The 10,681-nt window shown below is 43.9% G+C and overlaps 1 long non-coding RNA gene across 1 annotated transcript; it reads left to right on the plus strand.

The window, feature by feature from the left end:
- Positions 1 to 279: 279 nt before the first annotated feature.
- LOC120976834 (uncharacterized) lies at positions 280 to 8,782 on the plus strand. Its single transcript, XR_005773344.1, has 2 exons — positions 280 to 504; positions 8,615 to 8,782. It is a non-coding gene; the product is annotated as an uncharacterized lncRNA (long non-coding RNA).
- Positions 8,783 to 10,681: the final 1,899 nt, after the last annotated feature.

Genomic DNA, 10,681 nt, shown 5'->3' on the forward strand with positions numbered 1-10,681 from the left:
AGAATGATGCCGACTGCTTTGCTGCCTGCTGGTCTTCGTATATCCGAGTGAGTCGTACTGTCGAGTGGTGAACTGTCGGCCGAGTGGATGACATACTGCTTGGTCGAGTGGATAGTATGCTGCTTGTCCGAATGGATAGTATGTCTGTATGAAATTTATCTGAACCCACATGTCGTCTGGACCCATACTTCATGATATTTCGACCCCTCGTGGGCCTACCTGTTATGTGTATCCCTAACAGGAAGTATTGCTTTATCTTCTTCCCTCGCTCCATGGACCTCTCCACCCATATATGGATCTCAACAACCAGGCATACCTACGGGTCATGGAACCTGCTCGTCGTTGAATATGCCTGGTGCTCTCCTGCCTCCTTCGTGCACGACTGCCCGTGAATTTCCTCGTCCATCGGCCGATGCGTTATCCAGCCCTGTTCGGTAGATGCATTTCTGGGCATCAGTACCTGTACTTCCTTCCGTTAATTGATCTAGGACTCTTGTTGCCCCGGTGAGTTAAATCTCTTGTTTGTCCATCGATCTGTTTATAACTTTATATTAGTTATACTTGCCCGTTGCAATCTTGACTTGCTTTTCCTACAAAATCGGTCGTGTTCGTTCTTCTTCTTCTTCTTCTTCTTTTTCTTGGCTCCTTATTCTTGTTAATTACTAGAGTAGTCTGTCAAAATAAATAAATAGAACAGCTTGTCAAGTTCATACTCATTCAGATTTAGGCAAGGTAGAGTAGTTGACTCGATCGTAGAAAAACTGTCATCCTCTGTTCATCATCGTAGCGGACGGGATTTGTGTTAAATTCTAGCCCCCTCGCAAAAAATAGCTTCTGCCATCGGTTTTGGATGGGGCACAGTGCCACGTTTCGTTTCTCAGATTCTTCTTTCGAGTCGGTTTTCGTTTCTCAGAATCTCAGATGAAGGCGGTGCCGGCCGTCCATATCTCTTTTCCAAAAAATAATAAATAGCCATTAATAAGGAAACAAAAAAGGAGATCAACGCCCCCTCCGATTACTGCGTTCCTAAGTATTTCCGTCCATATATGCACGGCACCGGTGGAGTAAAAAGTTTCCTTCTACTCTATGAAAGTCCTCATCTACGTATGTTCCTCGAAACCACCCGTTTCATCCAATTCCCCTCTCTGTTTCAGAAAAAATAAGAACAAGAACACATATAAATCTCTTCTCATTCCTCTACACCAAGAACTAGGTAAGATGGTTTATGGTTTTGTATAGATCTTTATGTATCTAGATCGCTGCATATTTCCATGTATCTGAATCACTTCCAGCATAGATCTCCATCTATGGTTTTGTATAAACTGCTGGCATTTTGTCTATTTTGGGCCTAGCCCAATAGCAATTTCAGAAATTCTTAATAAATCTTAGAGGCTCACACAGCCCATTCGTGCAAGGCAAGAGGTGGAACTAAAGTTTAGTCCTACATTGCTAGTTTAGAGGGAGTTTGACCTTTTTATAAGGAGGTTCTTTCCCCACTTGTATGAGCATGAGAACAAGAGGGACATCCACGCGCGCTCCTCCGCCGCCCGCCTCGTCCCGCCGCGCCGCGGGTTGCGGGAATGAGCCGATGTCTAAATTTTTGCCACGCACTACGGGTATACGAAAGGTCACACGGAAGCTGAAAAGATTTTTGCGAAAGTGGAGTTCGAATGCGAACGGTGCAACCCTTCGGCTGCTGGCTGTTCGCTTCATCTCCGTCTCTTCGTTTCACCTCCCGTCGCTGCCCTCTCGCCTCCTTCTCTTGCGCCTATAAAAGGGAGGTCGCTCCTCCCAGAGAGACGCACCAGAACTACTCCTTCCCTCGCCATCGGTTCCATCTCTGAGCTGCTGCTGTCTTCCTCATCCCGGCTTGCGGCGTGCACCGCACGTCGGGACAGTAGGCCTCCGAAACCGCACCTTTTGAGTCCTGTACGGGAGAAGGGTGATAAGGTTTTTGGGGAGCGCTCAGCGCGACTACTGGCTGCTTCATCACGGACGATCCGGTCGCCGACGACTACTTTCCCGACGACGACTTCTTCCCCGACGTCCATGACCTCCTCGACGACATGGCAGACGAGGACACCGACCCCAAGTCCAGCGCTTCTGCTGCTGCCGTCCCGTACATATTCTTCTCCTTTCTATTAGAGGTCCTGCTACAGTCCCTTGTTCTAGTATTTGCCCTAGATATGTTAGACTCTATTTCATGTATGCAACTTGCTATATTGTCTGCTCTAGATATGTTTAGTTACAGTTCATATATGAAGATGTTGTTTACCTTCTCTTTGTCAAATCGCATGGCGTGTTTTATCACTACTATTCTGGTCATGCTTTATCTAGTATTTCTGTTAATAAAATAATTCGGTAAATTGCTCATATTTCCAACAATCCAAAAACCTTATTATAGGCAATTTACCCTGAGTGGTTTTGCTGCTTCCATGAGACCTCCTATGTTTGAGGGTATCCACTATAAGAGGTGGCGCGTGAGAGCAGTCTTATGGTTTCAAACCATGAGTTGCTATGACGCCACTCTAGGCAAACCTGAAGGAGAGCTTGATGCTCAACAGGCACAAGCTTTTCAGAAAATGGATACTCTGTTTAAGGCTGCTCTCTTGAGTGTTCTTGGTGAGAACATAGTTGATGCTTATGCATCAATTGATAATGGAAAAGATATGTGGGATGCACTCGAGGCCAAGTTTGGGGTCTCGGATGCTGGCACTGAGCTGTACATCATGGAGCAATTCTATGATTACAGGATGACTGAAGAGCGCTCCGTGGTTGAGCAAGCTCATGAGATACAGTCATTTGCTAGAGAATTTGAGCACTTCAGTTGTATGCTACCGGACAAGTTTGTTGCCGGAGGTATCATCACTAAGCTTCCTCCTTCGTGGAGGAACTTTGCTACCTTACTGAAGCATAAGAGACAGGAGTTTTCCGTCCCGTATCTCATTGGCACTCTTGATGTGGAAGAAAAGGCGAGAGCAAAGGATACACGTGCTCAAGGTATTGAATGAGGATCTAGTGCCAATCTGGTACAAAAGAAGAACTTCCAGCCCCACAAGTTCAAGAACAAGGGCAAGTTTGATGGTAAAGCAAAGTTTGATGGGAAGAACAAGGTTGTGCAGCACACAAACTTCAAGAAAAAGAATGACAAGAAGAAAGGTGCTTGTCATGTGTGTGGCGATCCTGATCATTGGGCTCCTAGTTGCCCTAATCGCTATGACAAGCGTCACCCTGGGAAAGGCGGCAAGACCGCTAATGTTGTCATTGGAGACACTGACATGAAGGATGATGGGTATGGTATATTTCCCACTATTCTTTCAGTATGTCATTCGCCTGATTGGTTGATTGACACGGGTGCTAATGTGCATGTATGCGGTGATATTTCCATGTTTTGGTCTTACCAGACCGCAGGGACTTCAACCATGCTGATGGGCGACGGTTCAAGTGCTTCTGTTCGTGGTGTTGGCACGGTCGATCTGAAGTTTACTTCGAGGAAGATCGTGCGGCTGAAGAATGTGCATTATGTCCCCTCCGTCAATAAAATCTTGTTAGCGGGTCTCTTCTGTGTAGAGATGGCTACAAGCTTGTCTTTGAGTCGAATAAATTTTTAATATCCAAGTATGGAACCTTTGTTGGTAAAGGCTATGAGTCAGGAGGTCTGTTTCGTTTATCCTTATCAGACGTTTGCAATAAAGTTTTTAATCATATTTGCAACAATAGTGAATCCAGTGTGTGGCATTCACGTCTCTGTCATGTTAATTTTGGTTGCATGTCGCGACTAGCGAAGTTGAACTTAATCCCTAGTTTCACCACTGTCAAGGGATCTAAGTGTCAAGTTTGTGTGCAAGCTAAGCAACCTCGTAAGTCTCACACGACTGCGGAAACGAGAAATCTTGCACCACTAGAGCTCATACATTCAGATTTATGTGAAATGAATGGTGTTTTGACAAAAGGTGGAAAGAAATATTTCATGACGTTAATTGATGACTCCACTAGATACTGCCGTGTGTATCTTCTGAAATATAAGGATGAGGCTTTGAACTTTTTCAAGATCTATAAAGCTGAAGTGGAAAATCAACTTGATCGGAAAATCAAGAGGCTTAGGTCCGACCGTGGTGGAGAGTATTTTTCTAATGAATTTGATGCTTTTTGTGCGGAACATGGTATAATCCACGAGAGGACGCCTCCCTATTCACCTCAGTAAAATGGGGTGGCCGAAAGAAAGAACCGTACTCTAACTGATTTGGTTAACGCCATGTTAGACACATCGGGTCTCTCCAAGGCATGGTGGGGGGAGGCGATATTGACGGCATGTCATGTCCTAAACCGAGTTCCCACAAAGAACAAAGAGATAACTCCATTCGAGGAATGGGAGAAGAAAAGGTTAAAACTCTCTTATCTACGAACATGGGGTTGTTTGGCGAAAGTCAATGTTCCAATTCCAAAGAAGCAGAAGCTTGGACCAAAGACTGTGGATTGTGTTTTCCTGGGATATGCTTTTCATAGCATTGGCTATAGATTCTTGATTGTAAAATCTGAGGTACCTGACATGCATGTCGGTACGATCATGGAGTCGAATGATGCGACTTTCTTTGAAGATATCTTTCCCATGAAGGATATGGCTACCTCATCTAATCAGGAGATGCCTAGTTCATCGAATCAGGAACCAGTTACAATTAGCAAACCTGCCATTTCGATGGAACACTTTGAAAGTCCTGTGGAGGAGAACAATGAAGTTCCTACTAGGAGCAAGAGACAGAGGACTGCAAAGTCCTTTGGTGATGATTTTCTTGTGTATCTCATAGATGACACTCCCAGTTCTATTTCAGAGGCCTATGCATCTGAAGATGCTGACTATTGGAAGGAAGCAGTTCGTAGCGAGATGGATTCCATCTTGGCGAATGAAACTTGGGAGATAACTGATCGTCCTTATGGGTGCAAACCTATAGGATGCAAATGGGTATTCAACAAGAAGCTTAGGCCTGATGGTACTATTGAAAAGTACAAGGCTCGGCTCGTGGCTAAGGGTTATACCCAAAAGGAAGGTGAAGACTTCTTTGATACTTACTCACCTGTGGCTCGACTGACCACTATTCGAGTTCTACTTTCACTAGCTGCCTCGCATGGTTTTCTCGTTCATCAAATGGATGTTAAGACTGCTTTCCTAAATGGAGAGTTGGACGAGGAAATTTATATGGAACAACCAGATGGGTTTGTACTAGATGGTCAGGAAGGAAAAGTGTGCAAGTTGCTGAAGTCTTTGTATGGACTCAAGCAAGCACCCAAACAGTGGCATGAGAAGTTTGAAAGAACTTTAACAGCTGCAGGCTTTGTTGTGAACGAAGCTGACAAATGTGTGTACTATCGCCATGGTGGGGGCGAGGGAGTTATCCTTTGCTTGTATGTTGATGACATACTGATTTTCGAAACAAATCTGAATGTTATTAAGGAGGTCAAGAATTTCCTAACTCGCTGTTTTGAGATGAAGGATTTAGGAGTGGCTGATGTCATTCTGAACATCAAGTTGTTGAGAGACGATGATGGTGGGATTACATTGCTTCAATCTCACTATGTGGAAAAGATCTTGAGTCGCTTTGGCTATAGTGACTGCAAGCCCTCTCCAACACCTTATGATGCAAGTGTGTTACTTCGAAAGAATCGAAGAATTGCTAGAGATCAATTGAAATATTCTCAGATTATTGGCTCGCTTATGTACTTAGCAAGTGCTACAAGACCTGACATCTCTTTTGTTGTTAGCAAACTGAGTCGGTTTGTCGCAAAACCAGGAGATGTGCATTGAAAAGCTCTAGAGAGAGTTTTGCGTTATTTGAAAGGCACTGCAAATTATGGAATTCACTACACCGGGCACCCAAAGGTGCTTGAAGGGTATAGTGACTCAAACTGGATCTCAGATGCTGATGAGATAAAGGCCACGAGCGGATATGTATTCACTCATGGAGGTGGCGCTGTTTCTTGGAAGTCTTGCAAGCAGACCATCTTAACGAGGTCAACAATGGAAGCAGAACTCACAGCACTAGATACAGCTACGGTCGAAGAAGATTGGCTTCGTCGGCTCTTGAATGACTTGCCGGTTGTTGAGAAACCTGTACCGGGTATCCTTATGAACTGCGACAATCAAACTGTGATTACGAAAGTGGGCAGCTCAAAGGATAACATGAAGTCATCAAGACACGTTTAGAGAAGGTTAAAGTCTGTCAGGAAAATGAAGAACTCCGGAGTTATTGCATTAGATTATATCCAAACGTCTAAAAATCTGGCAGATCCTTTTACTAAGGGTCTATCACGTAATGTGATAGATAATGCATCGAGGGAGATGGGTATGAGACCCACAACATGAGTTGTTCACAGTGGTAACCTATTCTTTGTGATCAGAGATCCCGTGAATTAGATGTGGAAGACAAGCTGTTGGTCAACTGAGAGGAGAGTATCCTTACTATTCACAATACCACTCCATTTGATGCAATACTCTCCTAATCTGCATGGCAGGTTGATGTATATCTTAATGTGTTCTAAATGGCTCATTTAAGCAGAGATGTTATCCTGCAGAACATCTTTTGAAGAACACACCTATATGAGTCTGATTGTCAAACGTCGCAATCTATGAGAGTAGGGTTCTCTCTAGTAAACTCATGAAAGGTCACGGAGTATGAAGCATAAGCTCCACCCGCGGGGAAGACCCACGGTAGCCACGTATCGGTCAAGGCTTTATGTGAAGCTAGATTCGCAGAAAACTTGCAGTTCAAGGCCCAGTCCACTATTCAAGTTGCTTACTAGTGTAGCATAGAGTTCTAGGTGGAAGTTCAACTTAATAGTCTCCACTGCAGTACCGGTATATAAAATAGTGTTTTGGAACCAAAGGCAATTTTTGTGTGCCTCTGGGATCTGGTGGGGGATTGCTGGAATTTTGTCTATTTTGGGCCTAGCCCAATAGCACTTTCAGAAATTCTTAATAAATCCTAGAGGCCCACGCAGCCCATTCGTGCAAGGCAAGAGGTGGAACTAAAGTTTAGTCCCACATTGCTAGTTTAGAGGGAGTTGGACCTCTTTATAAGGAGGTTCTTTCCCCACTTGTATGAGCATGAGAACAAGAGGGACATCCACGCGCGCTCCTCCTCCGCCGCCCGCCTCGTCACGACGCGCCGCTGGTTGTGGGAATGAGCCGATGTCTAAATTTTTGCCACGCACTACGGGTATACGAAAGGTCACACGGAAGCTGAAAAGATTTTTGCGAAAGTGGAGTTCGAATGCGAACGGTGCAGCCCTTCGGCTGCTGGCTGTTCGCTTCATCTCCGTCTCTTCGTTTCACCTCCCGTCGGTGCCCTCTCGCATCCTTCTCTTGCGCCTATAAAAGGGAGGTCGCTCCTCCCAGAAAGACGCACCAGAACTACTCCTTCCCTCACCATCGGTTCCATCTCTGAGCTGCTGCTGTCTTCCTCATCCCGGCTTGCGGCGTGCACCGCATGTCGGGACAGTAGGCCTCCGAAACTGCACCTTTTGAGTCCTGTGCGAGAGAAGGGTGATAAGGTTTTTGGGGAGCGCTCAGCGCGACTACTGGCTGCTTCATCACGGACAATCCGGTCGCCGATGACTACTTTCCCGACGACGACTTCTTCCCCGACGTCCACGACCTCCTCGACAACATGGCAGGCGAGGACACCAACCCCAAGTCCAGCGCTTCTGCTGCTGTTGTCCCGTACGTATTCTTCTCCTTTCTATTAGAGGTCCTGCTACAGTTCCTTGTTCTAGTATTTGCCCTAGATATGTTAGACTCTATTTCATATATGCAACTTGCTATACTGTCTGCTCTAGATATGTTTAGTTACAGTTCATATATGAAGATGTTGTTTACCTTCTCTTTGTCAAATCGCAAGGCTTGTTTTATCACTACTATTCTGGTCATGCTTTATCTAGTATTTCTGTTAATAAAATCATTCGGTAAATTGCTCAGATTTCCAACATAAACCTCTATGTATCTAGATCGCGGCATATGTTTCCATGTATCTAGATCTATGCACGCACATCAAAATTTCGGTTGCTAAGTTGCTAGAAAGCGAAACTAGCCTATTACAGCAATAACATTGGGGTATTACTGTCGACTGATCAAAACATAGCTCTGAAACTTGTTATCCATATTCAGCCGCTTCTGGCTCTGCTAACTTAGGCACGCCTTTTTTGATGTAGCTGCAATAGAGAAGAGCTCGATTTAGCAAGTAAACTTTGTGGCACAAAAAAGAAAAGCCAAAAAACTGTTTGATCCAAGTTTGTTATGACTTCTCTGATTGTGCAATATATTTTGTGATACAAACAAATGATTTTTGATGCAAGTTCCCTTCCTAGGTTCCATAGCATTGGTCTCTGAACACATAATTTGATAAATCACTTTGATATCATTTACGCTAGTCAGTCATAATTCTCACCTTTACTTGCAAATTTTGCTGAGCTTCCCAGAGTTGGAGCCCTTGTTACATCCCTTGTTTCCACCAGCTTTCCCACTCTTCTTGATGTTCTCCTCCTTAGTCTTGCGGACGAATTCTTCTTTCTTCTTTTTATCGTACTCATGTTTCTTTTCATGCTCTGCTTTATTGCCTCTCAGGTAATGGCGACACTTTGGGCAGTACCAAGGTTCTCCCCCGCCAGCCACGACAGCTGCAGCAGCCACTGCTCCTCCTCCAAACGGTACGGCCATGGCCTGCAAAGACAAAGCAATATCAGACCGTTGCATCCATGAGCATGTTTTTGCAAAAGGAAATTGCTAATTGAACATTTGATTCTGTTTATCTTGGTGCTCTTTACTTTTGAATGAACAAAGTTTCCATAATGACAATAACTATAGTAATTAAAATTTAAATTCATTAACATCACTCTAGTTATTCAGAAAAAACAGAGTAAATGTAGGTTCCATCATATTACAAGAGAAACAATTTACATTAAAACAGCAGGACATGTAAGCACTAAAGCAGTGCAGTACAGGTAAACAGTAAAGCAGCAGGACAGTTTCATCAGGTAAAGGCGCACATAAGGTTCTAAATGTAAATCAACCAGTAGTCACAGATAAGTTATCGAAAAAACCCAGTAGTCACAGATATAAATAAAGGTCCTATAGGTTTAGAAAATCAATCACACAGAATATTCAACCATGACTAAACATAGGTTCATCAGATTGTAAGAGCAACAATTCCAGTTGGTACAGGTACACTGAAGCAGCAGCACTGTGCAGGTAAACAGTAAGCAGCAGCACTCTGCAGGTAAAATCAATCAGTACATAGTCAATTAACAGACTTACAAGTTTAGAAAATCAATCACACAGTTTAAGGATCAGCAAATATGTATCAATCAACAGTTCTATAAAGCTTCTACAGGTAAACCAGTCACAGGTGGTGCGAATATGCATGAGTCACCAGCATCCAACACAACATGGATAACGTAATACTGCTTTCCTGCTCACAAAACACTTTTTTTTAAACATGGGGCAAATGTTTTGCCCCTTTTCATTAATTAAGAGAGGAAGAAGTCTGACAATGTTTTCAGAGAAAGAAAAAAGCCCCCCAAAGGGGAGAGCAAAAACAGGAAAAACACTACTCTCCCGGTAGGATGTGCCCCAAAATCTTTGCTCCCGCGGTCGCCCAAAGCCCCGCCGCTCCCTTGATGGTTCGAAGAAGAATAGTTGGGGGGGGGGGGGCGACTTGCTGCGAAAGACCCTTGCATTCCTCTCGTCCCAGATCGTCTTACATACTAGCATAGTGAGCGAAGCCATTGCCCTTCCATGGATCCTTTGGATGGAAACCATGTCATACCACCAATCCTTGATGTTTCTGTAAGTAGCCCAGAGGGACATATCCAAGCTCACAAGATGTAGCCAGTCTCTCACCATGCCCAAAGCCTGAGGGAGAAACGACAGCGGAAGAAAAGGTGCTCCACGATTTCCGGTTCCCTCATACAGAGCGGGCAATTGCCACAGTTTGGCCATCCCCTTCTAGCCAACCAGTCCGCCGTCCAGATTCTATTTTGAATTGCCAGCCACGCAAGATGGTAAGCATTAACTGAAGTAACAAATGATGCATGTAACTAGATATGTGATGTAAATGTTTAATAATACATAGAGTAGTGTAGGGATTTCATCAAGTGTTAGATGCACAATGTCCAATTCCTGTCCACCAGCCACCGATATATTAGGAATCATTCTTTTGAAGAAATGAAGGTTATGCGCTTGCAGTAGAAGATCCGAGCCTTCACATTTTAAGCAACTGTGCTATGTTTCTCGCATGTAGTTTTACCCGGACAAAAAACCATATACTCCCAGATGGCAGTACGGGATTGTCACATATCCACCAACAAATTATAGGGCGCCAAATGTGCAAAGAAAAGCTCATCCTGATTTGAGAATAAAATAATGCTGGCCTTCCGATTCATGCGTGCTCGCGTCACTTCCAGGACTGAACAATCAAACAGATAACCAAAACATCCGCTACCCACAAAAGGAAATTGCTAATTGAACATTTGATTCTCTTTATCTTGGTGATCTTTACTTTTGACATAATGACAATAACTACGGTAATTAAAATTAAATTCATTAACATCACTCTAGTTATTCAGAAAAACAGAGTAAATGTAGGTTCCACCATATTACAAGAGAAACAATTTACATTAAAGCAGCAGGACA

The sequence above is a fragment of the Aegilops tauschii genome, chromosome 3 (assembly GCF_002575655.3).
Source record: "Aegilops tauschii subsp. strangulata cultivar AL8/78 chromosome 3, Aet v6.0, whole genome shotgun sequence".
NCBI classification, from domain to species: Eukaryota; Viridiplantae; Streptophyta; class Magnoliopsida; order Poales; family Poaceae; genus Aegilops; species Aegilops tauschii.